The sequence below is a fragment of the Schistocerca piceifrons genome, unplaced genomic scaffold (genome assembly GCF_021461385.2).
Source record: "Schistocerca piceifrons isolate TAMUIC-IGC-003096 unplaced genomic scaffold, iqSchPice1.1 HiC_scaffold_2302, whole genome shotgun sequence".
NCBI lineage: Eukaryota > Metazoa > Arthropoda > Insecta > Orthoptera > Acrididae > Schistocerca > Schistocerca piceifrons.
Window position 1 is genome coordinate 2,814,845 of NW_025728232.1, and position 11,083 is coordinate 2,825,927.

Genomic DNA, 11,083 nt, shown 5'->3' on the forward strand with positions numbered 1-11,083 from the left:
AAATGTTATCGCATCCCTTCAGAGTGCAGCTCGGCCGCAATTTTTGGTTTTCGCTCTGGTGTACAGGCCTGAACCACAAGTGACCGTTCAAAACCACCTGGCCTAATCTGGTCGTGCTTCGAAGCAGTAAAGCATACATATACTTTTATAATATTCCATAGGATGTGATAGAGATTCCTTCGGGCCCTGGAGCAATGTTTAATTTTAGCAGTTTCAGCTGTTTTCCTACACCACTGTCTATGGCATCTATATTACTCGTTTCCGCAGTGGTGCGAGAATTAAACTGGGGAAATATCTCCACATTTTCATTTGTAGAGAAACATTTGAAAACTGAGACCAGTGTTTTTGATTTTGCTTTGCTGCCTTGAGTTTCACTCGCTGTCTGGTCAGTGAATGAATGTCTGGACACTAACTTTGGTTCCACTAACTGCCTTTAGACATGACCAAAATTTCTTTCGGTTTTTCTGACGGATATTTCGATAATATTCTGCAAAGGTAGTCTTTGAAGGCCTCAAACATTTCCCTGTTGATAGCCAAACGCGTTTGATTCAGCGTCTTCCTGTCTGTAGTCCTGTGCTTTGTTTTACAGCTAATATGCAGTAGTCTCTATTTATTTAGAGGTTTTTCTGTTATTTACTTATCGTTAGGCATAGAAACTTGCAAAAGTATGATGCAGTGGGCATTTATATTGCTCCAGCTGAGGGGCTAAGGAAAGCGGTACACCAAGTTTTACGGATATTAGCGGTAAAATACGTATAAAACACGCAGAACATGAACAGCCAATGTGCAGTGCAGTGAACTGGAAAAAGACTATTAAAGACGAGCTGTTTAGACAGCCAGTAAAAGGAACACTGCGTACCATGGAAGGGCTGTCCTACAGTGCTGCAGCACTCTATGGTTGACGGGTGACGGCTCGGCTGCTATATGGGCCGCATACGACTCTGCTTGGCCACGTATCCCCCCGTGTCTGTTGTCTGGACTCCGGACATCCGAATAACCGAGCATCACAGATCTCGCCTCTGTACAAACCCGACACCTCTCTCTCTCTTTCTTCTTCTTCTTCTTCTCTCTCTCTCTCTCTTCCTCTCTCTCTCTTTCTGTTTTAATACACAACTAGCGTTCTGCAGAACGCGTCCATGACACAGTTAACCTCATATATCACGTGGAAAACAATTGCAGTTCAAATCAAGGGAAAAGACTCGTTGCCGAACAATAGCTTTATTCTGCTTCTCATTAATAGAATACTACATACATATCAAAATAAATACTATCTCTGCAATATAGGAGACGACAGCCTTTAAAAAGAAAACATAGGAAGAACATTGTATGTTTACAGCTGTAACTGTCCGATTCCTTGCAGGAGAAGAAAATTTGTAGTTACGTAGACCACTAGTGGACTACTGACGGCTTCTGAACTTAACTGCCTGCAACTATTTATTAATAACTGCTGCCTTCCACGATAGAAGAATCTCCATCAGGTTCTGTACTGAATTTGCGGTTGAGTTAGCCCGTCTTCTAGCAATAATCCATCGTAAATACCTCTAATAAAAAGCCGTGCACTGTTCTTGGAAAAGAGGCCTGGCCACACCAGTTTGCAAGAGGGGTAGTAGGAGAGATCCACAAAACTACCATCCAATAGCTTTGACATCGACTTGTTGTAGAATATTAGTACACATTTTGAGCTCAACATTACGAGGTATCTTCAACAGAACGGACCTCAAACATGCCAACCAGCACGGATTCCGAAAACATTGAGCATGTGAAACCAAACACGTACTTTTCCCACATGACGTACTGAAAGCTTTGGATCAAGGCAATCGAGTAGAAGCAGTATTTTTCGGTTTCCGAAAAGAATTTTATCTCAGTACAGCACCTATGCTTATTCTCAGAAGTACGATCATATGGTGGATAAAGTGAAATTTGTGACTGGGTTGAGGACTTTCGGGTAGCTAGGATGCAGCATGTTATCTTGGATGGAGAGTGATCGTCACATGTAGAAGTAACTTAGATCTGTCTCAGCGAAGTGTGTTTGAATCCTTGCTCTTCGTATTGTATATCAATGACCTTGCAGGCAGTATCAATGGCAACCTCAGACTTCTTGCAGATCATGCAGTTATCTGGTGCATAGATTGGCTACTGGATTTAAATGTTCAAAAATGAAAAATTGTGCATTTCATAAAACGATAAAACGTAGTATCCAAGGACTATCATATCAATGAGTCACTGCTGGAAACGACCACGTCATACAAATACCTGGGTGTAACACTTCGTAGGGATATGAAATGGAATGATCACAGACACAGTCGTTGTTAAAGCAGGTTGTAGACTTCGTTTTATTAGTAGAATACTGGGGAAGTGCCATCCGTCTACAAAGGAGTTTGCTTATACATCACTCGTACAACCTATTCTAGAATATTGCTCAAGTGTGTGGGACCAATACAAATAGTATTAACAGGGGATGTTGAACGTACACAGAGAGCAGCACGATTGGTCACAGGTTTGTCTGATCCGTGGGAAAGTGTCGCAGAGGTACAGAAGGAACTGAACTTTCCGACTCTTGAAGGTAGACTGTGTTTATATTTGATGATGTTGCTGTTTTTATCTAAGCCAGTCATATTCCAGGATCCCAATACAAACCTCATTATAGCCTTGAAACAAGACAATCTGAATTTAAAATACATTTAACAAGCACGTGTAGGAACTCACAGGTTGTTGAATAATTTACAAAGATATGAGCTGATTGTTGCAATCATTCACAGTATGAGATTCTCGTTATTGATACAACAACAAAACTGAATGATGGTAGGTTAGGCGAGACTTCCAAGAGTTTCTGTATATGTATCCTGGTAAGAGGAGCGAGTACATCAGTATACGCTGTACCAAGGACAAATTCGCATGAATGTCTGGCTCTCAACCCTAGAGAATGGTTGTATGTAGACAGAATATTCGCTTGTACATGGATACAAAAATTCAGACTAACGTGCGTAAACTTGGAGATAGAGACATGTTACCAGATTCTTCTGAGAATGATCAAAACATTAAATGAATCAGATAATGAAACTGGTAAGAAGGTAAGTGACTTGAGTGAAAAGGTTGGCACTAATGAGGGGAAAATAGATGTAGAGGCCCTAGTTATTGAAAAGGGGAAGCTGCTACATAATAACGGTATGATGATGAATGGATATATATAAAACCCCACGCTGCAGAGAAGTATGATGTCAATGAAGCAGAAAGTCATTCAGGCACGGAAAGCCGTTCGAGAGAGAGATTACAGTTGCTAAGGTTAGGGCATACCGATATGGATCGACAGCAAACACTAAGAAATACCTTTAAGCCGGTTGTGAATCTCAGGCAGCTCTCAGCAAAAACAAAACCACTCAATAACGACGGTGTTGCCATTCATTAACCATCATGGCCCTGGCCAAACAGACAGAACACTCGGCGTCAGCATGGGAAGGCCATACATGCTGGGAATGCAGCCTATAAATGTGACTGATGGGAAAGTATAGATTGGTGATAGGCAGTTTAAGAGAACACCTGGCTTAAAGAATCTTAGTTTCATAGGACCCATGACAAAAACCCTAAATCATTCAATAATTGATGGGGTAATGTACCCTGGAATACTGCATTTGACTGATGTACATGAGATCTTCAGAAAGGCAGAGCAACAGGAATTATAAAACCATTATAAAACCAACCGCAACAGCAGCAGTGATGGTCCTGACATTGAGCATACACTGATGAACAATCAAATTCCACAGTGTATATATATATATATATATATATATATATATATATATATATATATATATATATATAATGACGATCCCAACGAACTAAACGACGACATGTGCTCACGGCATCAGCTGCTGCAGGTAACGCTCCTCTTTTGTACGAGGTTGTTTCAGTACTCTCTAAGCTTAGAGAAAGAGCTATCTTTGGGATACAGTAATTCAAGAACAGCACAAACCACCGTGCAAAACATGATTAAAGGTTTGGATGACTTATGGCCGCTGGTCTTGTGGATATGAGGCAATATCCACATGAGAATAATGGATTCAAATATATTTTAATGGTTTTTAATACACATTCCAAATTTTCTGGGCATTAGCTGTTAAAACAAAAATGGGGAGAAATGTCGCAGATGTGTCTGAACGTTTGTAGCAGACAGTGATAAATCGATGCCCAGACAACCTCCAAAGCGATCACAGTGAACAGTGTTACAATAGGTGTTACAAAACCGTAATGCTGAGATATGGAATACATCACTACTCAACATTCACCCACCTGAAGGCAAGTATCATGGAGCGTCTGAGCAGAACAGTAAAAGGTCGAATGAGGATGTGTTTAATCTTCGTGGCTAATACAGGTGGGCAGACATCCTCCCAGAAATAACTGCACAATATAATCACACTAATCATAGGCAATAAAACAGAGCAATCAACGCTCATGATAATGGTATCATGGATACGGTGTACTAACGTATTAAAATCCTGCATCTATGTAAACAGAAATTTAATGTAGATGATTTGGTAGGTATCTCAAAATACATAACAGCATTCGAGAAATCATATCTGCCGAACTACTAAACAGAGATATTTACGGTTTGCAAGGTGTTCCTCATGACATTACAAAGAAGTAGAATATGTAAGGAAGAGCTTTAAACGTTTCTTATCAGTTGAGATTCAGATTCCGTGTCGTACAATTTGATTTTTAAAAAAAAGATCGTCTGTATTATGTGCAAGTTACTTCCCGACAGTTGATTTGAGCATTGGTGACAGAAGTATTGATTTGACTGGGGAAGTGCAACAGCACCGAGGCTAAGAACAATCTCCATCTCCATATTAACGATGAAAAAGATTGTGGAAATAGAACCTGGTGCATACGTTATCGATGATTTAAATGTAGTCTTAAAACAGTCAGGAAAAGGTATTGAGCTATGTGCAATCATCAATACACTTCAGTCTGAAATGAGGACTGCGAATGCAACTATTGACTTTAACCACGAAGCTGCAGTAGGACACCTACTAGGTTTCACAAAAGGACAGGTTTTGAAGAAGGATACTAATAAATTATACAAGGCAGATCAGACTGTGGACATACTGTCTGCCACAACAATCTGTGTCGAGTGTTAGATTGGAACGAACTCGTATCTCAACGACAGTCTGATTCATACTACTTATAGATTTTTCCCCATGGTTGCAACATGGTATAAGATTGTTGAGACTCCGACCAATGCAATATACCTCCCAGTGACAATTCAGGCATTGGAATATTTGCAGGTGCGTACCAACTTGTTGACTTTCATGGTGAGGCAATCATTGTATGATTACATCTAATGAAGGATGGACATACGGTATAAAACCAGTGCACGAAATCCACAGCATGCCATTTCACTGCCAAACCACAAAGTGATACCATATGTGACCTACGATAATCTTAAATCAGTTGGCTTGAAATCTCCCATTTACATCTTCACTCAAGATAAAAGAGCCATACAATTTGACACAAGCCCTCTCTCAGCCATTCCCTCTCTCTCTCTCTCTCTCCCTCACTCAATCACTCACTCATTCATTTACAACATTGGAGTCCCTCACCCCTTCTCGCCTTCAAGTAAATAGTGTGAGTGCAGGAAGGTTTTGATCGTCTCATGACAAATGGCTCTTTATCATCATGAGGTGACAATCTGACTTTAGACTGGAGCATGGTGTACACCTCATGACCTTGTGACCGAATACTAGTTTGCTGTATGATATGTGGATGTTGTAGTGCAGCACGGTGAACACCAGTGTAGAGACACTGCAAGTAGTGTTCGACCATGAGTATACGTGATGCTGCGCTTCACGCACCCTTAGCCCGCCTCTGGGTGGTCTCGTCTACTGTATTCTGTACATTCATTTTGGATCTGAGACCTACAAATTCCACAATCAGAAATACATTCCCCTCATCATTCATGAAGTCGATAACCTTCTATACATAAAGATTATCGTCTACATAGCTCTGTCGAATTCATTACCACGAAACCTCATTACTTCATGAGGATCACAGTTCTTCACGCAATGGATGAAGCTATCTGTATCGTACAAAGTAACATTGGTACCACAAAATGATTTTTAGCATACACGTAGTGGAATCAGTACATTTGGAATTTGGAGATCTCCAGTATACATATCCCCAAATAGATAGGTTTCATATACTGTCCTAAAGCTTTCGACATCTCCGCAAAAACAAAGTTCTCATTGAAAATAGCTTAAAATTTGGTCTGGCGATGCGATTTCTTACGTTATAACGCCCCTCCCATGCGCTCCTAACTAAAATATCGCGTTTATTTCTTACATTCTATATACACTCCTGGAAATGGAAAAAAGAACACATTGACACCGGTGTGTCAGACCCACCATACTTGCTCCGGACACTGCGAGAGGGCTGTACAAGCAATGATCACACGCACGGCACAGCGGACACACCAGGAACCGCGGTGTTGACCGTCGAATGGCGCTAGCTGCGCAGCATTTGTGCACCGCCGCCGTCAGTGTCAGCCAGTTTGCCGTGGCATACGGAGCTCCATCGCAGTCTTTAACACTGGTAGCATGCCGCGACAGCGTGGACGTGAACCGTATGTGCAGTTGACGGACTTTGAGCGAGGGCGTATAGTGGGCATGCGGGAGGCCGGGTGGACATACCGCCGAATTGCTCAACACGTGGGACGTGAGGTCTCCACAGTACATCGATGTTGTCGCCAGTGGTCGGCGGAAGGTGCACGTGCCCGTCGACCTGGGACCGGACCGCAGCGACGCACGGATGCACGCCAAGACCGTAGGATCCTACGCAGTGCCGTAGGGGACCGCACCGCCACTTCCCGGCAAATTAGGGACACTGTTGCTCCTGGGGTATCGGCGAGGACCATTCGCAACCGTCTCCATGAAGCTGGGCTACGGTCCCGCACACTGTTAGGCCGTCTTCCGCTCACGCCCCAACATCGTGCAGCCCGCCTCCAGTGGTGTCGCGACAGGCGTGAATGGAGGGACGAATGGAGACGTGTCGTCTTCAGCGATGAGAGTCGCTTCTGCCTTGGTGCCAATGATGGTCGTATGCGTGTTTGGCGCCGTGCAGGTGAGCGCCACAATCAGGACTGCATACGACCGAGGCACACAGGGCCAACACCCGGCATCATGGTGTGGGGAGCGATCTCCTACACTGGCCGTACACCACTGGTGATCGTCGAGGGGACACTGAATAGTGCACGGTACATCCAAACCGTCATCGAACCCATCGTTCTACCATTCCTAGACCGGCAAGGGAACTTGCTGTTGCAACAGGACAATGCACGTCCGCATGTATCCCGTGCCACCCAACGTGCTCTAGAAGGTGAAAGTCAACTACCCTGGCCAGCAAGATCTCCGGATCTGTCCCCCATTGAGCATGTTTGGGACTGGATGAAGCGTCGTCTCACGCGGTCTGCACGTCCAGCACGAACGCTGGTCCAACTGAGGCGCCAGGTGGAAATGGCATGGCAAGCCGTTCCACAGGACTACATCCAGCATCTCTACGATCGTCTCCATGGGAGAATAGCAGCCTGCATTGCTGCGAAAGGTGGATATACACTGTACTAGTGCCGACATTGTGCATGCTCTGTTGCCTGTGTTTATGTGCCTGTGGTTCTGTCAGTGTGATCATGTGATGTATCTGACCCCAGGAATGTGTCAATAAAGTTTCCCCTTCCTGGGACAATGAATTCACGGTGTTCTTATTTCAATTTCCAGGAGTGTAGTACTACCGAAAATGGAACTAATAATTTATAAAACTCTCTTCGAAATCACTAGTCGCGCCCGCCATCTTTTCAATGTTTCATTTAGTAAACTTCTTCAGCCAGGGTGGCTGCTTGAAGGAGGTAGCCGGAGGGATTCTACCTAGCTCCATCCACAAGCCGAGACACTGATGGAGTTTATGAAAACGAATTATTTATTATTTATTTATTTAACCTGATCAGATTAGTGCCATCATGCTCTCTCTTACATCGCACCGATGTTACACACATGCAGCATTTTACACATAATAGTTACAGCATGACAGTAGTTTGAGTGAGAAAAATAGATTAACCTAGTGACAATATGAATCAAGAGCAATGACTAAGACCTAATAAAGTAAATACTGCCAGCTACTATACATAAAAATGATGATAAAAGCAATATTAATAAAAGTAAAAGAGTAAATGAAATAGTAATGGTAAACATGAGAAAAATTGGCAATAGTAAGGAAGTTTTGTGCAGATATACATCAATATATTGGTGTATAAAGTAGATGGTTACTGGTATAGCGAGTTTGGGGCAGGGAGATTTAAGGAGGCCGCATCAGTTAAAAAAATGGTTCAAATGGCTCTGAGCACTATGGGACTCAACTTCTGTGGTCATAAGTCCCCTAGAACTTAGAACTAATTAAACCTAACTAACCTAAGGACATCACACACATCCATGCCCGAGGCAGGATTCGAACCTGCGACCGTAGCGGTCGTGCAGTTCCAGACTGTAGCGCCTTTAACCGCTCGGCCACTCCGGCCGGCCGCATCAGTTAAGAAAGAAACTGGGAACTGAGGAAGATCTAGTGGGAAAGAAGGAAGTAATGGGGTGACGTGTATTCATGTACACAGCAAGGCACTGCTGCTGCTTCATTATATACGTTATTAACTGTTTTTTGAAGTCGGACATGTTTTTAATTTCTCTAATATAATGAGGGAGGCTATTCCAGAGTCGGGTTCCTGCTACTGTAAAGGACTTCGAGAAGGTGACTGAGCGATATAGTGGAACAGAGAGGATGTTATTATGATGGGAACGTGTGCTTCTGTATGAGCGTTAAAGACGAGGAGAGATATGAGGGACAGTGTATATTTATAAGACAGTAGATGAGACAGAGTGTACGGAAATCTCTGCGTTTGTCTACACGCAGCCAGGACAGTTGTGCATATGCTGGTGAAATGTGATCAAAAAGTGTAAAGTCACAGATACATCGGACGCAGGCATTCATGACCAGTTCCAGACGTCGCGAATTTTCCTGAGAGAGACCTTGTAGGATAATATCGCTGTAGTCAATGATTGGGAGTATAAGCGTTTGTACTAATTTATTTTTCAGCTCGAAAGGGAAGAGTTTTTATATTTTTGTGGGGCATGAAAGGATGCTGTTGCATTTTTCCATACTGCAGTTACGTGCTCTGTCCAATTTAGATTTTCATCTATTATTACTCTCAAACTCTTTGCTGAGGGAGAGAAGTTGATATTTCCAGAATGAGGTTTTCACTCTGCAGCCGAGTGTGCGCTGATATGAAACTTACTGGCAGATTAAAACTGTGTGCCGGACCGAGATTCGAACTCGGGACCTTTGCCTTTGGCAGGCAAGTGCTCTACCAACTGAGCTATCCAAGCACGACTCACGACCCCTCCTCACAGCTTCAGTTCTGCTAGTACCTAGTCTCCTAGCTTCCAAACTTCACAAAAGCTCTTCTGTGAACCTTATAGAACTAGCACTCCTGGAAGAAAGGGTATTGCGGAGACATGGCTTAGCCACAGCCTGGGGGATGTTTCCAGAATGAGGCAAAGGACCTGAGTTAGAGTCTCGGTCCGGCACAGAGTTTTAATCTGCCAGGAAGTTGTATATCAGCACCCACTATGCTGCAGAGTGAAAATCTCATTCTGGAAACATCCCCAAGGCTGTGCTAGTTCTGCAAGGTTCGCAGAAGAACTTCTGTGAAGTTTGGAAGGTAGGAGACGAGGTACTGGCAGTAGTAAAGATGCGTGGACGGGTCGTCAGTCGTGCTTGTGTAGCTCATTTGGTAGAGCACGTGCCGGCGAAAGGCAAACGTCCTGAGTTCGTCTTGGTCTGGCACACAGTTTTTGTCTGTCAGGAAGTTTCAAGTTGATATTTGTTCCACTTAGGATTAGAGATGGTACGGATTCCCGATGTTTTGGGCTAATGAGCTTAGAGTGACCAACAAGTAACGCTTGGGTTTCAAATGGGTTGAGTTTTAGTCCTATGTTCTTTGCCCATTTTGATAGTACATCGAGGTCTGTATTGAAATTTTCAATAGCTTCCTTAAGATTCATTGGTTTTGCCTGGAACAATTGAAAAACTGAAGGTCATCAGCACACATCTGATATTTGCAATAGGTCAGAACCGATGACACATCATTGATATATAGAGAGAAAAGTATAGGACCTAATACTGAGGCTTGGGTAACGCCTGACACTACCTGCCGCCATTGTGATTTTATATTCCTGGACAAGACGCATTGCTGATGAGACGTCATGTATGAGCGAAACCACTGCACTGGACGTGGTGAGAAATTTAGACCGCTAAGTTTGGCAAGTAAGTTGTCGAAGTCGACAGTATCAACGCTATGCTGAAATCTAAGAAGCAAATGATAGTCGCTTCTTGTCTATTCATGGCAAGTTTCAGGTCATGTGTCAGCTTTATTAATGCAGATGCTGTGCTTTGATGTTTATGGAAACCTGATTGGTATTCGTCTAGTAGGTTGTTAGTAGTTAGGTAGTTCGTGATGTGGTCATGGACTATATAGTCTAAGGCTTTTGATAGTGCAGGAAGAAGGCAGATGGGGTGGTAGTCAGAGGGTATCGTGGCAATGTCCTTTTTAGGCAGTGGCATAATTTGTCACAGTTTCCAGGCTTCAGGGAAAACATATGTGATTGAGGAATCGTTAAAAATGCCTGTTATAGAGGGCAGTAGCGGATCAGTAATAAGTTTTACCATATGAATAGTGATGCCATCATGTCGAGTAGATGCTGATCTAATCCGCATGACGCTTTCTTGACAGCATTGCAAGTGACATGCTGTAGATGCAATTTTTCTTTGCTACAGTCGTTCATCCCCATGAAGTAATCAGTGATTGTCTGGTTTTCGCGGTTCAATTATGGTTGTAGGTAATGTGAAGAATCAGTTAGGCCTTCAGCAGGGACCATGGGGATTTTCTGCAACTTTTATTTAGCCTAAACCGAGAGTATGGAGATTTTTCCACAGGATAGCTGGTCTACATTTATTGTCAGTTAATGTACGGGCATGCCTGAGTTTATCATTT

The 11,083-nt window shown here is 43.1% G+C and overlaps 1 non-coding gene across 1 annotated transcript; it reads right to left on the reverse strand.

Moving 5' to 3' along the window:
* Positions 1-9,342: 9,342 nt before the first annotated feature.
* Positions 9,343-9,417, reverse strand: Trnaw-cca. Its single transcript has one exon. It is a non-coding gene; the product is annotated as a tRNA-Trp (tRNA).
* Positions 9,418-11,083: the final 1,666 nt, after the last annotated feature.